Source organism: Drosophila santomea, chromosome 3R (genome assembly GCF_016746245.2).
Source record: "Drosophila santomea strain STO CAGO 1482 chromosome 3R, Prin_Dsan_1.1, whole genome shotgun sequence".
Taxonomy (NCBI): domain Eukaryota; kingdom Metazoa; phylum Arthropoda; class Insecta; order Diptera; family Drosophilidae; genus Drosophila; species Drosophila santomea.
In genome coordinates, this window is record NC_053019.2 from 24,377,717 (window position 1) to 24,396,871 (window position 19,155).

The 19,155-nt window shown below is 41.4% G+C and overlaps 1 protein-coding gene across 1 annotated transcript in view; it reads right to left on the reverse strand.

Annotated features, from left to right (window-relative positions):
- Positions 1-11,130, reverse strand: part of LOC120451798 (ABC transporter G family member 20) — a 46,401-nt gene extending 35,271 nt beyond the window's left edge. Inside the window, exon 1 of the mRNA XM_039635753.2 lies at positions 10,499-11,130. The gene's annotated coding sequence lies outside the window, so the exon portion shown is untranslated. The remainder of the gene's footprint in view (positions 1-10,498) is intronic.
- Between the last annotated feature and the right edge of the window lie 8,025 nt (positions 11,131-19,155).

Sequence of the window (19,155 nt, forward strand, 5' to 3'; positions counted from 1 at the left end):
CGCATGCGGAATGCGGAGTCGAAAGGGAAACTGTTTTGCGGCCGGACGAATCTTTAAACTTGGCCTTGCCCAGGGTGTATCTCTCGGATAGTAGGTACGTGTGCCTGCACAGATTTGTATCCGCATTCTGGAAATCTTTATGGGCTTTTTGTAAGAGTTGGCAGGCAGTCGGAAATAAATAAAATCACACATAGCACCGGATAAACCGACGGATGGGAACAGGGGGGAACAGGTGCGCACATGCATGAAAGGTAAAATATGTTTATATAAATAAAGGACCGAAGTATCGGGGGGCTTGGTGGTGTGGGGTAAAGATCCCAAACAAAGTTTGAAGTTCAGCAACATAAAGAAGTGCAAATTGTTGCGTGCTGCGATTGTATCTATCGAATGTGAGCACACGAAAGCTATTTCCTGCCAACAAATATAAACGCCGCAATAAAAAGGAACAACGGCCACGACGACTTCAATGGCAATAGCTACGCCCATAAAGCAGGCGCGACAATGAGTCGAGGGGATGCCAAAAACTTTTTTGCCAAAACAAACAACAACAACACGGGGAACAGGGAAAAAGTTGTAAACTGAAATGATTATCTGGTGCCTGACACTTGTCTAGCCATAGATACACGTATCTCTCTATACGGCGATTTGTTTTTAGGCAGGTAAATAACCAAAATGTTTAACCCCCAACGGAATGCGAGTCACATCTCTTCCGAGCATTTGCTTTAGTGCGTTTTTATTTGTGCGCACAATGTGCGGCTTGATTTTTGCCACATTTATGGGGATTGTTTAGAGTTAACTAACCATTCGGTTACAGATACGGTCTACGCTTGGTATGAAGTAATCCAAGTATATGAGCTATCATAGCAAGAAGTGGTAGTAACCTTCTAGATCATATAGCCTCTAAATATGCGCGTGTTATATTCGTTAATTGGAATTCCATTTCTATCAGTTTTGATTTTGAAAACTATGACACTCGAATCTGCCTGAGTGAATCATTTGAGTGCTGGCCCTAAGCTTCCAGCACATTAACTATGTGCTTTGCCACGAGTCTGAGGCCATCCGGAAATGGGTCAATGACAGGCCCCAGATCGCCGCACTGTCATTTGCATACAAACATATACATGTATATGCAAAGCGATGCATGATGGGACAACTCTTTGCAGACTGATAAATATTTATGTTTATTTTTAGTTTTGCACATGCGGAGGGGGGCAAAAAAAAAAATGCGAATTTCCACAAAATTTTACGCTCAATAAATTTGCACAACAAAAATTTCGCCGGACAGCGGCGAAGCCGAAAAATGCGCTCATGTGTTAGTAATGGCCGCACATTTCGTGGAGGAGTAAAATGTTTTACCAAATAGTTAGCAAATAATTCGCAGCAGCCCATTCTCCATTCGGTGAGCTGCAAATGGGCAAATAATTTGGCACAAGTCAAAGGCGGATTCCTCTTCAGGGCAGCTCGGCTGTAGGCCTTAAACCGTTTAACATAATTTCCCTTGGCCACATTGTGTATACGCCTCGTGGACTCGGCCACAGAGGAGGAAAATTGCATTGTGGGAAACAGGCTTAAATGGCTAATAACAAATTGTTTGCATTTAAATTCCATTTTCACATAATTTTCAAGCTCCTAAAAATTGAAAGGCTGCCGCACAACTTAATCAACCGACTTTAACACACTCGAGACAAACTGGCGCACACACACGAGCTGGCATATTTGTTCGCCGGCTTAAATTTTGCATCCTGCCTGCTTGGCTGGCAAAATATAATTCAGAAATCCAACAAACAATTTCCTGGGTGTAACCGCAAAATGTTCGAGCTTGTTGAAATGGCCAGAAATGTTCATAGATCGTTTGTTATGCTCGTTGGTTTGGTTTTCCCAATGTTGCTACTATACTTTGCCAGGGATTTGTATGTGCATGTGGGGGCCTTTTGCCATCAGCTAAGCGCTTTTGTATTTAATGAAGCCTATTTTTCTTACCGAACATGAGCCGCAATTATTACGAGTCATTAGTTGCCTGTTTTCCTGTTAGAAGTTCCTGCTCCAAAGCACAACAGACAGTAGCGCTAACAGTGGGAATTCAGAAGTCGTCCAAAATATTTGGCCAAATTCCATTTTTTGTAAACAAAAATATACAGCTTTTAGAGCAAAGTTAAGAAAACAGGAAATAATATTTATTCAATTGATTAAATGAGTACAAGTTCCGTCAGTTAAAGTGACCTACATTATTTTATTAAACGAAAACTTGTATGGCATGTATGTGAACATGGAGCAAAGACAAGCTTAATATGTAAGTTACTCAATCGATATGATGTCGGCTATTTGAAGGCCATTGTGCAGTTGTTTAGGCCTGTCCTATTTCGAGTAGCATACATTTGTGAGCTTCCAGCTGTTGCATAAGACATGTGCATACACTGAGGCGAACCGGTGCCCACTCAACCCACATCTGGCCCAATTAAGCTGTCACAATGTCGGTGGAAAACCGTACGCCACCCAGTTATGAACGATTTTACCAGTCTCGTATTTTTGCAACCATGGGTGTTCAATGGGTATTCGCCATTTCCTACTGGCCTGAGTCAGCGTATTTGGCCAGCGATGTTAATTGAAATTTGTGAATTCAAAATTCTAGTTTACAGCTGGCCTGGCCGAAAAAGCCATGTTCGATGCAATGAAATAACGTCGAAATACGAGGCAGACGGCCACGAAATCAGCTTTGACAAATAACTGATCAGGCAAGCGAATCGATGCAGAGGCAGAATGGTTTGCCGATTGCAATTAAAACGTGTTCCAATCGGTATGAATGATAAAATTTAAGGGGCCAAGAAATATGAACGGCTGTCTTTTGTTTGAACTGAATCGCAAAATAATTACAAGCTAAACCAGTGATCTGATTTCAATGCAATCAGCCTGGCAACCTCAACAGCTACACACGCGTATGCATTTCCATTAACAACTCTACAAATAGTTCTAAACTGATTGCTCTCTAATTACAGTGCAAATTAAGAGGGAAATTAATTGCTATTGTGGAGTATTTTCAGCCAATCGGGCTGAGCTAATATTAAATAATGGTTATCCTTCCTAATTGCCGACCACCTTTTACGTGAACTTTCTCGAAATATGCACTGCCTGATCTGTGCACTTTAAACCGAGGGAAATTAGCAATTGCCGGGCAATTACCTGCCGTGTGCAATGATTAGGCCCGCTAATAGCTTATACAACTACCCTATAGAACTACCTAAAACCACCACGCTCTTGACCTCCGAATTATCTAGAACCCGGGTGCATCTCGAGGAATGTGCATCCCCAAGTAGCAAACAATGAAGTCATCATCGCGAATTTGAAAAAGGGGCTGGGACTTGGCCAACTGAGACTCAATATATCAACAGTCGCTTCTAGCCGTTCACTCTGCCACAGTTTGGTGTGAAAAAACCGGATTCGGACTTGTTAGCCAACACGCCTATGACAGATCTGTCATGAAATGGGGGTCAGCAAAGGTTGCCCTTTGGCTGGCTATCGTCTTATAGCCATTGCCGTTTCGCAAGTGCCCATAACCGGCAGCTCGTGCGGTAAAGTTTCCGTATCTTTGACTTACGACCCATCACTTGAGGCCTGCACTTGGCAATGAATTTGGCCCGTTGTTTGCCCAAATGGAGACTCGATTGACCAGGAATACACTAAAACAAATCCTTAACTGACAGATGGTTTCAATTTTAAGATGGAAGCAGATAAAGACAGTTATCAACTATAAACAATACTTTATTTCTCAGTTTCACACTTTTCGCATTATCTTTTAAGGAAGCTGAGCTGTTTTCTAAACATTTTCTTTCAGTGCAATGACGTCAGAATACTTCGCATGCGGTGCCGGCTTATATGAAATGCAAATGATTGCAAAGTGTATGCAATTTGAACACTACCCATTAAATTAAATATAAACACTGTGATGTATCCATGGAAATCTAGAAGCTTCAAGCATGCGAATGTGATTTCTATTTATGAGCACACGAGCTGTGTGTGTCTGGGTTCATAAATTTTCCAGCTTCCAATTGAATCGCATGTGCGCAATGTCCGGGAAATTGGCTAAGGTCAGTTACGGCCGTTGTACAAGACAATGTCCAATGTCCAATGTGCAATGTCACAAGGGCAAAGGATTGCATCGTGATTCTTAGTTCCCAGTCGGTGATTTTCACACATTCCCAGTAGTTTTTCCCACACACCCGCACCATTGAGTCCTCAAACACGTTGAAATATTTATGTCTTTGCATATTTCACCGACACATTTGCACTTGACAATAACAACAGGGAGGAACAAGCGAAGCAGTCGCTAGGTCGTCGGTGCATGACAAGGATTAGCGTGGAGGGGATGACGACCAGGACTACAAGGACAACGAGGACTGGGATGACGACGACGGCGACGGCGACGGCGACGATGATGATGATGATGATATTGTACTGCTGTTGCTAGTGACAATCAGTGCAAAAGAGGGAAAGATGCATAGCAGCCTAGCTGCACAGAGAACAAAGGCCACACATAATATCTAAGTCATCAATAAAAATTTTAAAACTAAATTAACAGAATGCGCATAAAACTGAATGCGTACTTTAAAGCAATACAAAATTACAATCAATGTGAGAGTCAAGAAATAAAGGAGGAAAGGTTGTAGATCTCATGGATATTTCTTAGCTATGACTTTAACTTAAATCTTTCAAAGCACGGAATCTTAAAAATACTCCCAAGTTTTCCCTTTTATCTCAGTGCTACGAAGCAGTTTCAGAAGCAAACCCCCGAGAAACTGGCGCCGCCGTCAGCAGCATCAAGACATAAAGTGCATTGCGTCTGGGCGCTTATCGGGGGAACGAAAGCTTGGGGCTCGGGGGCTGGGTTTAGGTATCATCAGACAGCAAATAACATGCCAGATGCAACTGCAGATGCAGCTGCACGCAAAGTGTTGCTGTTATTTGTGCGGCAAACGCAACACACAGCGCAGGGAGTCTAGAACAAATCTGTGTGACACCGACAATCACTTTTCAGCCCAGCAGTTCACATAAGCAAACAAACAATGCGGCAAGCGCGGCTCACATTCAACATTGGGCAAATCGATCAAGTATACGCCGTGTGGTAAGCTGGCAAAACTTGAAGTCAAAATCCTGGCAAACGCACTCGCCCCTAAAAGCCAAAAAAAAAAAAATACGAAGGGATTCAAGGACCTCAACTGTTTAGCATTTATTTGCATACAAGAAGAAGATTGCGCGCCCGCTTGTTTGCTCTTTTCTGGCTGAGTGTGTAAATATTTAAAGGCTTTTTATTGCTTTCCTCCTGGCGGGGCCTAAAAATTTCATTCATATTCGTGAATGGCAATAGCAGACACTGGCCAAATTATGGCCTCTTCAAAGCTTTAAAGGCCTTTTAAGGCTCTTCGCACCCAGGGGAGAAGGGCAAGAAAGTTGTTCAATCGAAACGACAATTAATTGGCTAAAATAAATATTCACGACAAAAGGTCATCGGGGTCTCCTGAAACAGTAAAATAAGGAAATAAATAAAGGGCAGCAAAACGAGCGTCAAATGCACATGAAATGCACAAGTCAAAAGCCATTTTGTTTTACCATAAAAATGAAAATACAAATTTATTTGATTGCATTTTTATACACAACGCTCCGTCTCCATATTCATACATACAGTTGTACACGAAATAATAGGAAAATGTTTATTATACGTTAATTTAAAATCGTTTCATTACTATTAATAAATTATCTACAACGTCTCAGACCATAATTTATTTAATTCAGTGAGGTTGTGAAAACCCATCATATTTAAAAATCCAATCTTTTGGCATTCCATCTTTTTGTTGAACACAGCTGTGCTCTCTGGGTAGAAGTAAATAAATAAATATCGGTGACAAATGCTTTGTATTTCTCTTTTATTCAAGTGTTTGCAATGACTATAGCCTGGAATTGTTTGGCTATGATTTAACTAACCGAAAAAAGAGGGTCATTCGTTTGGGACTTTAATAATTCTACAGTAATTACTTTGCCTGGCATTCACTATTGAATTAGCATTCTTTTATAGAGTTCGCATTGTAATAATTCACAGACGACCTCATGCGAGCTGCAGAGACTATAATTTCCGTTAACGTTTTGATGTGTGAATTGTGCAAACATTTTCCAAACAATTATGCACAGATTTCCACGCTCATTTTCAAGGTTCAACTGTATTTTCAACTAAATTTAGTCAACACCAACGGCCAACAGACCAACAGACCAACAAACCAGTAAGCCAACAACAGTGGCAATAACAATTAAAAATGCGCTGCCATTGCATTTTATTCGGTTTAACAGTTGAGCGCTTTCAGTCAAAAACAAACACTTCCCAAAAAATGGAAACTAGAAGAGGGTGAAGTAGAGCTGTGATCCAATTCCAAGCCACGGCTTTCAGCATAGAGCTCCCAGCTGAGCTTAGTTGCTTAGTCAACTTTGCTGGGTGAGTAATCGCTGAAACTGAATTCTACTTTACTTGCTTCACTTCTGTGTTTTTGGTTTTTTTCCTTGCTTGGGCAAGACCACCAACCGAAAAGGCCAGACTGTAAGCGGCTTTTAGCAGGGAGAAGCGTTCAAGTGTCACTTGAAAGAGTCATTAACCCGGAATAATCTGTCGAGAGTGACTTAAGGAGTCGCCTCGTGGCACGTTGATGAGCGGTGGACAGGCGGATGGTAGAGTTTTCAATTAAGACGGTGACAAAAGGAAATTCAATTAAGTGCTGCGATTTGCGAATCGCAATGCCATCCATAAAGAGTTCTCTCAGTGTCACCGATCTGTAAGCCCTTGAAAATCATGTCATCGCATTTTCCGTCTGTTCCATTCATAAAACAACACCGAATTCCGTTCGCCAAATGAAATCACGGCCCATCGTTTGGCACTTCATATTCGGTGTGCCCCTAGGAGACCAATTCCAACCGCCGAAAAAAAATGAAGGATGAGGAGTATCTGAAAAAACCAGCTTTGAAATGAAATGCAAATGGGGAGCCCTAAAAAAGCGTTGCAATGTCGGAATGAAAAGCGGCTACATATGCCTGTTTATATGCAAATATTACATATCGTACATATGTGCGTAAACATTTGGCAATTACTCGGCACCGGAGCGGTGTCTTTGTTTCTTTTATTTTTTAAAATTTTTTTTGTTTTTTTTTTTGCTGCCTGAGGCCCCTGTTTGTTCTATTTGCTCATATACAAAGTATGCAAAAATACATGCTCGTAACATATACACACATAGCCGAATGGCGGCGACCTTTCGTCTCGTTTTGCTTCTGGGGAATTTCAATTTAAATTCTGATTAAATTTCAGTGCGCTTCAATGCAGCAAGTCGTCTATATTTTTTGCATCTGTATATCTGTATACATTTTATTGATTGTTGGTCGGAGCAGCCTCGCAGATTATGTCTCATTTTTCCCACTGACACTGGGCTCACTAAGCTGGCATTTGTTATGCAAATTTATTTTCGATTACTTGTTACCAAAGACTTCCCTGAGATTATGCAAATGTGCCGAAAGGAGGACCGCCCTCCCCTCACATCTAACCATCTACACAGATATCTGGCCCATAGATCTACATTATTGCTGCCTTACAAGTGGCTTATTACAGTTAGTGTTTGTTGGCTGTCAGCAGGAAGTGGGATAAACGTTGCAAATATGACGAGAAAAGAAAGTTTGCATATTCTCATGAACATTTTTGGCGGCATAAAAAAGCTATGAGTTGGAAAATCTTTCTTCACTTTCGCCGTTGTAGACTGTTTATGTTTATCGACAAATTGAATCCATTGATTTCGCATCAAAGTCAATTTTATTCCGGCCATTTGCCCAACGTATTTCATAACTTTGTTAGGGGTATTTGCATAATTGATTTTACTTCCTTCTCAAATGCTATTTACAATAATTAAACTTGACTGAATTGTCAGTGTGGAAACTTGCAAATTGATTTTATTGATATTTATTAATGGGCCAAGACAGCGAAAAATTAGGGCAACAAATGTTTTATAATAGCCGCATTGCGTATCGTTTAAACTCGAATATAATCTTTTGAATGCTTGTTATTGTAGACAAATGGGAAATTAAATTGACAATTTCATTTAAGTGCAGTTATAACACCCTGCAGCAATTCATTATTTTGAACCCACAAACTTGAAAATTGATTTTATTGATACTTATTAATGGGCCAAGACGGTGAAAAATTAGGGCAACAAATATTTTATAAAGGGCGCATTACAAATCGCTTGACCTCAAGTATATTCTTTTAAGTGCTTGTTATTGTAGCTAAATAGGGAAAATTAATTGACAATTATTGTATCAATATTTAAAGAACAATTATAACACCCTTTAGCAATTCATTTTTTGACCCCAAAAATAAATATACCTTTTTTATATCACATTCTTTGGCTTCTCACGCGCTGCTCATTTATTATGATGTTTTTCAGTTATCTGACACTTTTTGCAAATAAAATCAAACAGATAAATTAAATTTGCCACAGACTTTTGGCTGTCGTTTTTTGTATATTTGTTTGTCGTTTCCATAAAGTCCGACTTTGATTGCATTCGTGGCACCATGTCTCACGCCGGAAAATCGCATAAAAAGGGAAAATATATGTATTTGCATTTGAACGAATACTTTTATTGGCGGTTACCTTTGGCTCGCTGTGTGGTCGTTTAATTGAATAATTATATATACACATACCCACGTATATGCCTATAATTTTTTTGCTACTCGGCTTGTATTGATTCGCATAGCTTGTAAATCAATTGCCATTACATGTGCATCGCATCCGCTGGCTGGCATGCAAATGTAACAATTGGCCAAAACGACGATGAGCCTTGACAAACTCAATAAAGGCCCACTTCCCACAGTTAAGAGTTGTCAAAGCTCGACAAATGGAAAAGTAAAACAAAAACATTGAATGTATAAATAAATAATTGTGCAGCGGCTTGGCGTTAATTGCACTTTAAAAAGTCCCAAACAAGTGCCGAAATGGTAAATGCAATTTATTGCCGTCGGCAATTGGCAGCTAACGAGTGCTTCAAATTGAACACGGATGCACTAATTAGAATTTTTGGTTAAAACAATTAGCAATTTAAGCAGAATTATTTCAATTTAGCGAAAAAAATTACCCGAAAAGTTGTATTTAATTTCCGTTGATAGAATTGGCAGCCGATGAATGCGAAATTTATTACTCATGCTTCCCAAAAAGCCATTGGGCATTCATTGAGTTGCTGTGGACCAAGTTTACTTTTAATAGCACGCGAAAATCATTCTGACTTGCAAGATCTTAAGAAGCTTTTGCACGGCTCTACATATTCCTCATCGGCTTTATGGCTCTCCTGGCAAAAATGGAAAAAATTAAAAAAAGGAAGTAATGTGTAATGCTTTATTAAGTGTGAGTCACTTGATTTCCAGTTTTGTGCAAATCATGTGAAATAATTAATGTAAGCAGATCCAAAAGCACACGCCTTGACCAACATAAATTTCATAATTCTTCATTAGTTAAACCATTATCTAAAAATTAGTCAGAGTTTAATGGTTTCCCTCTTAGGTCACACCTCTATAAATTTAATTGCTAAACTTAGTGGGCGCATCGTAACCTTTATGCTTTTAGTTGTTTAAAACCGCTATTTTTTTGCCGAGCAGGTCAAAGTTAACTAACGAGTCGAGTTTTGCGGTTTTAATTGTGCCAAGTAACGCGGCCACCTCGATTATAGTTGTTGTTCTTGCGGCAACTCTCATTGTTGCGGTTTGTGGGTAAATTTTAGAAAGGTTAAGTACCCGGTTACAGACAGCAAATTAAATAATTATAAGCGGCTGTTAAAAAGCCGGAGTTATGGGCCCTTTGCAGAAGGACAGCTGATATGCACAACTTTTGAGCAGAAGACACTTCTCTAGTACTCTAAAAGTGCACTGTAAAAAGCACTTGAATCTTTCTTTATTTTCAGCCATGCAGTTTTTCCATTTATAAGGCTCATAAATATTATTTTAGTAGTTTACACAAATGAAGTATCAGTTAATGTTTTGTTAAACTGCAACAGTTAATTAAATAATCCCTCTTAAAATTGACTTCTTTAAACATGGTTTTCTGCGCTACAAACTTAAGCCATTCGCTACATCTTTACATCGGTTCGACAAAAGTCGGCCGAAACCCAAAAGTTCAAAAAACGTGAGACAAAAGTCGCGGCAACAAAGGCAGCAGCAAGCAGCAAAAGCAGAAGCATTCATTTGGAGATTCAACTTTGCCTGAGTTTGCATTTTAAAGCCGTTGCTGTTGACCTTGGACTGCATAAATCGAATTGGAGCAGGTCGTTGACGAAGCTGGTGTTTTTTTTTTACTGAATGGTTTTTTCTTTTGGGAATGCGAAGCCCTGCATTATCTGGGCATCCTTGAGCTGGTTGAGTGGGAAATCCCCACAGCATCTACTTTAGCCATTTGGCATTTTAATGTGAAGGAGGCCAATGGCCTGCGGTTACCTGTGCTCCTTGAAGTTCTTCAACGGACCGCAGCTGCTTTTATTCCGACGAGAAACCACGGATTGCAGGAACTGTGGCAACAGTCTGTTATTGATTTTCCTTGTAATTTGTATTTTCCCCCTATATTTTCGTTGTTTTGTTATTTTTTGCTGACTAACTTTTGGCTTTGCGGCTGGCAAAAGTCAACAGAAACGTAAAGAACACGTTTGCTTTTAGTTAACCTGTTTTGGCAATGCCCAAAGATTGCGATTGAGCAAAGATTGAGCGGACACAGATACAAATACAGATACAGATACACCGAAGTACACACACAGATACCGCTGACTAGACGAAGCGTGGTTGTTGTTTTGAATTTTTGTTTTACTTGCCCAATTAGCCAACTGAAAAATTACCACACTGAGATGGATTTGAAAGCTGCACTGCACAATAATCGCCGCTAAAGTTGGCTCATTCACAATTGGCTTGCAAAAACACTACGATCTGCAAATTGCTCTGATTTATGTCAAAGCGAAAAACTCGCGCGCAAAACCACACTTAAAGTATCTTAACACTCAGCTCAGGTTCTCGGCTTTGTTTGCTCAAGCGTTTCCGCGTTTTGCTTCTCGACTCGCCGACGACGTGAATTCAACTGATCACAACTCTCAACCCAACCGACTTCGTAGCGCTGACAGATCGCCCAATTCGAAAATAGCATCGGCCTTATCGACGGCTACGTCGTCGTCGGCAGCGACGTCTCTTGTTTAAAGCCGCGTTTATGAAGCCGTCTAAACGACGCGTCTAAAAGATCAAAAATAGTAAGTGGAGTGCTTCGACTTCTCTTCCCACTTGACTAGCACAGGTGGGAACAGATCTGAGTCAGGGTGGTAGTCTTTGCTCAGCTGAGCTTAAAGCCGATCATTTGGCAAAGAGCTTTGATCGTGCTAAGAGGTTCCTGTCCTGGCTAACACATATGTATTTTTACTATTTGTCCACATTATTGAGCCAAATCGGTACATTTAAATATATTGTATTGAGTAACTTTTATAACTTATATTACCATTTCACTAATGCAGCTAGCCTGCTGAAAGGACTGGCTCATACGAAAACTTAATAAAAGATTATCATTCATAGTGCATTGTGCCGTAACAAAAACACACGAGGCCCGAGCGATAATAGCAACAATGCCGTCGACCAAATGCGACCTCCGACCTCAGAGTTGGCTTATGTGCGTTGGGCACGCAAATCGGTTATTAGCCATAATGCATACGTATTTTATACACACACACACACATTTATATCGCACATTTTCGATGGTGCATTACTGCGGTTGTCTGATTGTAACGCCCGATCCCACCCACGGCCCCTTTGTTTGTTGCCTGGACTCAAAGATAAGCGGCCCCCGGGCTCATTTGTACTAAATAACTGGAACAACAAAAAATAAGCAGCCGTACGAGCGGCAAACAAACTGTCTATTAGTTATTGCTGTTTGATTTGCAAAGCGTTTGTCATTTGTTAAATAAATTGATGGCCATTGCGGACCGCTTGGCAAATAGCAAGTAAATACGAAATACGAAAAGGGACACAAGTGGCTGAAATATCCGGAAAAGCTAATATTGAGCCTATGATTTAAGGCAGGCCCGAAAATGGCACTGGAATCTGGAAGCCAGCGACCATTGTTCGCAGTTTGGATGAAACTTTAAACTGGAGGGCTGTCAGAAGGCCTCAAAAGCAGCGGCAGTTAAGCATGACAAAACGCCGGGGAATCTCGGGAGGACACCCCACTCCATTATCCTTCCGAAATCATCAGCTGTCAGTGCAGTGAGTTGAGACTTCAGCCACCAAAAAACGAGTCTGCAGTGTCACTGAATGAGAAAGGAGCACGCGCGAAAGCACAAGAGACTGAAATGACATTGACATTTTGAATAATGACGCAACACTATTTGAATGGGAGCTGCACGACTAAAAATTAAGTGGTTTATTTAAATCTGTGTATTAGACAAACATAATTAGATATGTTTATAAGAAATTATAAAAAATTAAATATTCATTTCTGCCAAATCATTGTGGATATACTTGAAACTATTGAAGGTACATATATCCTTGATGAACAGTTAATTTTTAGTCGTGTATTGACAGTTTTCCCAGGACACAGGCCACCAACGGAGTTTCCAATTGGACTGCCCAGTGGGAGAAGCTCGCCAGACTGCTGGCAGAGATTAGCTGCAAGTTTTGAAGGATGTTCCGGTGCCGTTTTACGCGAAGGATCCATCTGGAATCCCGGCTGCTCCCAGCTGCTTTCAACTGCTCTTTCTCCGGCCAATTGCGAATTGGCTGAAGTTGTCTTGGGTTCGTGCCCAACGAGCGGGCATGGCTCCTAATGAACAGTGTCTAGTGCATTTCGCTGGGGGAAAGAATGTCATTAGAGCCACCATCCCGGGCACACCTCTTAAATGGCCAAATGCCGTAGCAAAGCCCCGGCGAAGACGATGCCAAGTGGCCATAATCACAGAGGTGCAATTTGCAGCGAGCAAAAGAAGGAATAAATTCGCGCACAAAGTGCCAAGTTAAAAGCACAAACAAAACAGCAATAAGGATACGAATAGGAATAAGCAGCAAAGAGGGGAAATAGTTGGAAAAACTAAAATTAAACTGGCTCTGCAACTGCACACTATGCACCACTGTTTGATATAATTTCCATTTTATACTTTTTGTAGCCGCAGCAACATTTAGCTTTAAGGCCGAGTGTTGAAAAAACAACTTGAGATTGTAATTAGTTTTTGTTGCTTCTGGGTTTAACTGGAGGGAAACTTTCAAATTGAACCAAAGACGCCGGCAAAGGGATGGAATATTTTGCGGTCCCAACTTTTACACACTGGTCTTACCAAATTGCAAATATGTCTGCGAAAAATCTCATTAAGTATACGAAATGTGGTACGCGCCATGTCGCCGAGGGAGAGGGCATTAAAATGCAATAAGAAAAAACCGAAGGGCGAAACGAAAATGAGAGAAGGAAAGTAAATAAAAATTATGAATGTCGTTTGCCCAGATTTAAGAGAGACGAAAGGAAAGGAAAAGCGAAAAGTGAAATGGAAAACGGGAAACGGGAAAACGGGAAAACCATAGAAAAGCGAGTTGCAAATGACTTAAAGTCCATTGTCCCTCTCGCTCTGGCAACAGGTAACACTGCCTAGATGCTACCGGAAAACTCGGCCACGGACTGGGTCAAGTTTGAGAGGAGTTTGCTTCAGTTGGCAGTCTCTTCCCAACCACAAAGTTCACTGGGTTCATCTAACGAGCAGTTTGAGTCCTTGTCTAGGTCATTTGGCCAGCGATGAGCCTTATAATGCGCTTAATTTGCGTATGATGAGCTTTTGCACATCATTTGCCGCATTTTTCATAGTCCAAAACGCCATAAGATTTCTGATGTGTAAGGAACACAAATGCCGTTATTTATTTTAATCATTGTTCGGAAGATGTATTTGTGAACAGCGATAGTTGGATATTTGTTTAACTTAAATGCTAAAACCTTTAAACCGAAGAACATATGTATATAAGACTTGTGGACCTTAATACAGAAAATCTCACCTTGCCGCCACATTCAATTTCAACGCCAACGCGGTGACTTGAAATATTTGACTTTATAATTTTCTAATTTCAATGTTTAATTAAACAAACTGGCTCAATTAAAATGGCACAACCCAGCCACATTCAGCAATGGAAAGCGAAAAGCACAACAACCGCGGAAAAAATGGCTGCGGAATTATTTCATTTGCGAAAGTCGCTTTCATTAGACGATTTGCTGGCTGCAGACGTCGACGCTCAAAGTCAAAAACGTTTTAACCTTTTAAGCGCCACAGTAATGCGACCAAAGCTGCCGTTTCGGGTGGTTAAAGGAGTGGCAAAGGGCCTTTGGGCGGTGGGCGGTGGTTGCTGGTCGCACAGAAGTAGGGCGCAGGATGCCAAGGACACGATGCGGATGCTAACTCTGATGGGCTCTGGCAACACATTGAGGTTACGCGAAGCGAATGGAGACAGCCAGACAGCAGTATCTAGCTCAGATTCAAGCCAAGTCGAGTTGTGACAGGGACTGACTGTGATATTGGGTTTAGCGCAATGCCGCATATTCCGATGCAATGTTGAGACACATAAACTACAAAATACTACTAATTTAAAGCGAATAATACTACGTAAATTCGAACCAATACGAATAAGCTAGTGACAACATTCATAGCTGAAGATTCAGGCTTTGAATAGTAGCCACCTTATCAAAGCAAAGTAGAATTTATAAGAAATTCTTTGCAGAACAATATATTTGCAGATATATAAGAAGTAAAGCCCCCACAAAGACCTCTGTTTGGCCACTGCTAATTATACTTGAAATGCTGGCCTTGCCATCAGCATCTCAATTGTTTGTCTGATGGTGCCGCGCGCAACATGGCGTATACGTGATGCTATGATAATCATGCTTATTTACAATAAATCTCGACTCCGGCGCTCCGTTCAGCAGTATCCGGGCCAAAGTGAAGTGTTAGGAACATCAACGCGCTCCGTAGGCCGATGATTTATTTAATGCGTAATCTCTGCCAACGCCTGCCAGGCGAGAGAAGAAGAGGGAAATGTTAGAAACATTATGATGACAGCACCTCAAGACTATTATTTTTGCTATTATCGTTATTATACCCTCGAGCTGAGTGCTTTGTTTGGCACCCTTGAAAATAATCAATTAATCGCGCCACTAGCCAGGGCGAAAGTTTTTGAGCACCTCAGCTTAAGTTCGTCTCAGTTGCCGGGCACTTTTTGAGTCACGTAATTAGCTTAGTCTGGACATCAATCAAAGGATTTTTCAAAGGACGAAAGGAGGTGGAGGGGGTGGGTGCAGATGCCAAAGCCCGTCGAGCGGATAAACATAAATCTGCAAAGTGTAAATGACAAAAGTTCGGGAACAAGACGCTTCCCTTTGGCAGGAGGTTGCTGGAGATTTTGCGTCCTTGGCCGCCCTTGTTGTTCTGACTATTATTGCCATTGTCATTATCATTAGAGTGCCACAACAGCCAGCAACAATCACAGCTGCTGGTTTGAGGGGAAAAGCATCTTCCAGATATACCTACGTCTATATAAAGACTGTGGCAAGTTTTGACAGCTACCTACAAACCAGCCTAAGGACATAAATATTGATTGATTGCTGTCAAGCAGCAGAGTTGTCCCCAAAGCCGACTCGTTTACCTTGTGAATGGTACACAGCAGAAAAATGTAATTCCCAATTTTGTGAATGCTACACTTGAATGGTACACACAAATACTTACGTAATTTTAATTGCATTGAATATTACTGGTATGAATACTGAATAGTTCCGCCTAATGACTCACAAATCAGTGAGCTTTTAAGAACCTGTAACTTTTTTATTCCCCGTGCAGCTGTCTGGGATGTCAACAATTGTGGCTTTCGCAGCGGCAATAACAAATGGAAGGGAAAAGCTGCAAATTTATGTTTATTAGCTTGGACAATGTACCAGACAGCTCGAATACGGAATAAATGCCTCTCTTCTACCTGTTCTGCACTGCTTAATCCCTGCTCGGCTGTGGCTATTATTCATATATGGTTATGTCGAGTGATAAGCGAGTAAATTGCATTCAAGATGTGTCGGCGACAATCATCAATCATCGCATAAATCGTCAAACCGGGACGAAGCAAGAATAGCAAATGCAGGACTCTTTGGACTGGCGATAAATTTTTACGATACTCACTCATATAAATATAAGGAGGACAAAGGACGACTTGAAGCTTATGCCGGATGTCGCTTAAATGCAATCAAATTGAAAATCAAACCGATGAAGACATTTGACCACGCCCCCTTTTGTTGCATTAGCCTCAGCATTTAACCCCTCAGTCTGGCTAAAATGGAAAAAGCAGTGGGCTAAAAGGGAAGTATAAAAAACCAGCGACCAGCGACCAACTCAATGAGATTTACATTTTCCAGCTATTGAACACGGTGGCTGGGTCTTAAAGCATCGGATGGTAGACGGAGTTTCAGTCCTGGGCGGCAGGATTGGGGGCAAACCAGTTAAGTCAGCATGTCTCTGGGTCTCTGGCCAAGCGAGCGAACAAAGACCAGGGCAAAAAATGTAAGAACTATTAAGCGGCATTAGCCGCGCGTTGCGCTTTGTATTTTCCAACGCCCCATCGCCCCATCGCCGCTTCTCCTTTTACTTTTTTCTAGATATACTCGTATATATAAATATATATTTCCCTCTGAATTGGGAATCCCCTTTAACCGGATTCAATGCGCTACAAATCACGGACACAGTGTCAGGCATTGTCGACTCCACCAGTTACTCGTTTTCAACTTGCACGCAGCTGACTAAATGTTTGGGGAAAAATAGCAAAATAAATAAACCAAAAATAATAAATAAACCAATAACCATTTAAATTTCTGCATTCATTCATAAATATAATTTTAATCAAATAATTGTTCTTCCATAAGTCCATTTGCGTGCTGTATAAAGTGCAATTCAGCTTATTAATAATCTTGTAAAAATATATTGACTTCAGGGTGACTCAGTATTCTCTGTTACCCAATCCAGGCAATTTTTTCTGCTCCTTTTTTCTGCGACGCGGCTGCTGATTCCGCCTCTGTTCGTGGTGCTCGTCGTCGAACTTTTTGATCGAATGTCAAGTCATTCAAGTCAATGTCGGTCGCTTGGTTGACTCTGCCATGACCATTCCGGATCCACTTCCACTTGGACACCCCATCCTTTTCAGCTTGCCCCTCCTTTCCAGCAATTTCCTTCATTCTTTGGCCGCGCGCGAGCATTAAGCTTTTTTTCGACCAGCATCCGGATATATGTATATATGTATATATATGTATATATGGCCATCGACATCCTCGGGAGCAAAAATGGACGATGGGGCGATGGGCAATGGGCGATGGCCAGTGGACTACGGTTTGAGCTGCTTGCAAATCTAATTTCATATTTTATGAAGTGCCGCACCGTTTGCGGCTGCCCCGCCTCCCAATTTGACGCCTTTTATTTCACCTGTATAAAATGGCTGCTACCTTTGCTGCACTGGAAAATCAATTGTTGAGCACATAAATTTGTTAGCACGGAAATTGCACCGTTGGGCAAAATTTATTTTTAAAATGCATTCGTCGAGAAAAGGGAAAAAGCTAAACCGCAATTGGGTTGAGGGTCGGACAACGATATTGACAGCACTTCGATTTCAGTATTTTCCACTTCTTCATTAGAAGAAGTATATGTACTATCCTCACCATTGGTATATCGAGTAATATCATAAATTCTTGGGAAAATCCACAGCATATCATAAATATCCTTAAACAAACCGAATTAATAAATAAAAACGCTCGACCACACTTATCTGGGCTAATGCGATGCACAAACGCTTGGCAGGTGAAGAAATGGGAAAAATTTGTAGCCAAATGTCTCCGGGTGTGAGCAACAATTTATCTACCGGATAAAGGCAGCAAGTGCGGAGCAGTTGAAAGGTAGCATTAATGTTTTTGCATGACATTCTCCATGGAAGCGCGTCCGAGCGTTCTCTGATGCCAAGGACGAAAGCGGAAACGGAAACGGCAATGGCTACAGCGATGGCGACGACGACGACGACGACGACGACGACGAATGCAACTGGCAATGGCGACATTGTTGAGAACATGCACGTGAAACTTGTTACACAAGAACTCCTGCCAAAGGCGAAGGAAGACGAACACTCGGCAGCTGCATTTGCAACGCTTCCAAGGAGCAGCATACAAGAAATCTTAACAAAAGCGGCAATTCATTTTAGCATTCCTCGAATCCAGAAGACGTGCACCTGTCATGTGTGTGTTTTTGTGCGAGATAAGGTGTTGTTTTGGGGTCGGAAGGGAGGTCATCCCGTGTCAAGTGATACTCGTACTTTGGGCAGGCAGCCAAGTGCTTGGCAATATGCTAAAAGGGCAGCTAGCTGTCTGGCAAGAGGATGCATTCAGAAAGTTAAGGGCACAAATGAGATAACTGCTGCGAATGGGGGTTGAAGATATCTAAAGAAAAGCGAAACGTTACGCAACGCAGCGAGGGACTTTTCAGCAAATACCTTCAAAGAAAGTATTCATTTCTGCTAGAGAAAGCAAATTTAATTTTTGCTCATTTCAATGCTATTGGGTGCAGAATGGAACTCATTTCTATCACTTTCGAAATAATTAGCTCGGCTTCAGTGATGTCGATATAAAAAATATCATTCATTTCATCATTCAAAATACTTATAAGTAGAATGAATTTTTGGCCTTTAGTATCGGCATTCATAATCTAACGAGTCTTCTTAAAATTATTAGTTTGTCCCACTGCATTTAACTGCACCTCCGTGGATCAGAGTGTCTAGAACGCAGCTCCGACGTGACAGCTCCAGCTTGTTTCACTTGCCACTCGGGGAACCAAACAATGTGGAGCATTCAGTCAAAGCATCGCCGAATGGGGGCCATGTGGCACGTGGGCCATTTGGCCACAAAAGCAGCGACGCCTCCTTTTGGCCATCAGTCAGCAACATTGAATTGAAATGCGCAATGTGTGTTCGCGATCGAAAACAAGAACAGCAATTCAGAGCAAATGGGGCACCGTCACTTGCCACCCCGCTTCCAATGCCCGCCGGGCTGCTTTGCCCCTCATCTGACCGACTGTCAATTGCAC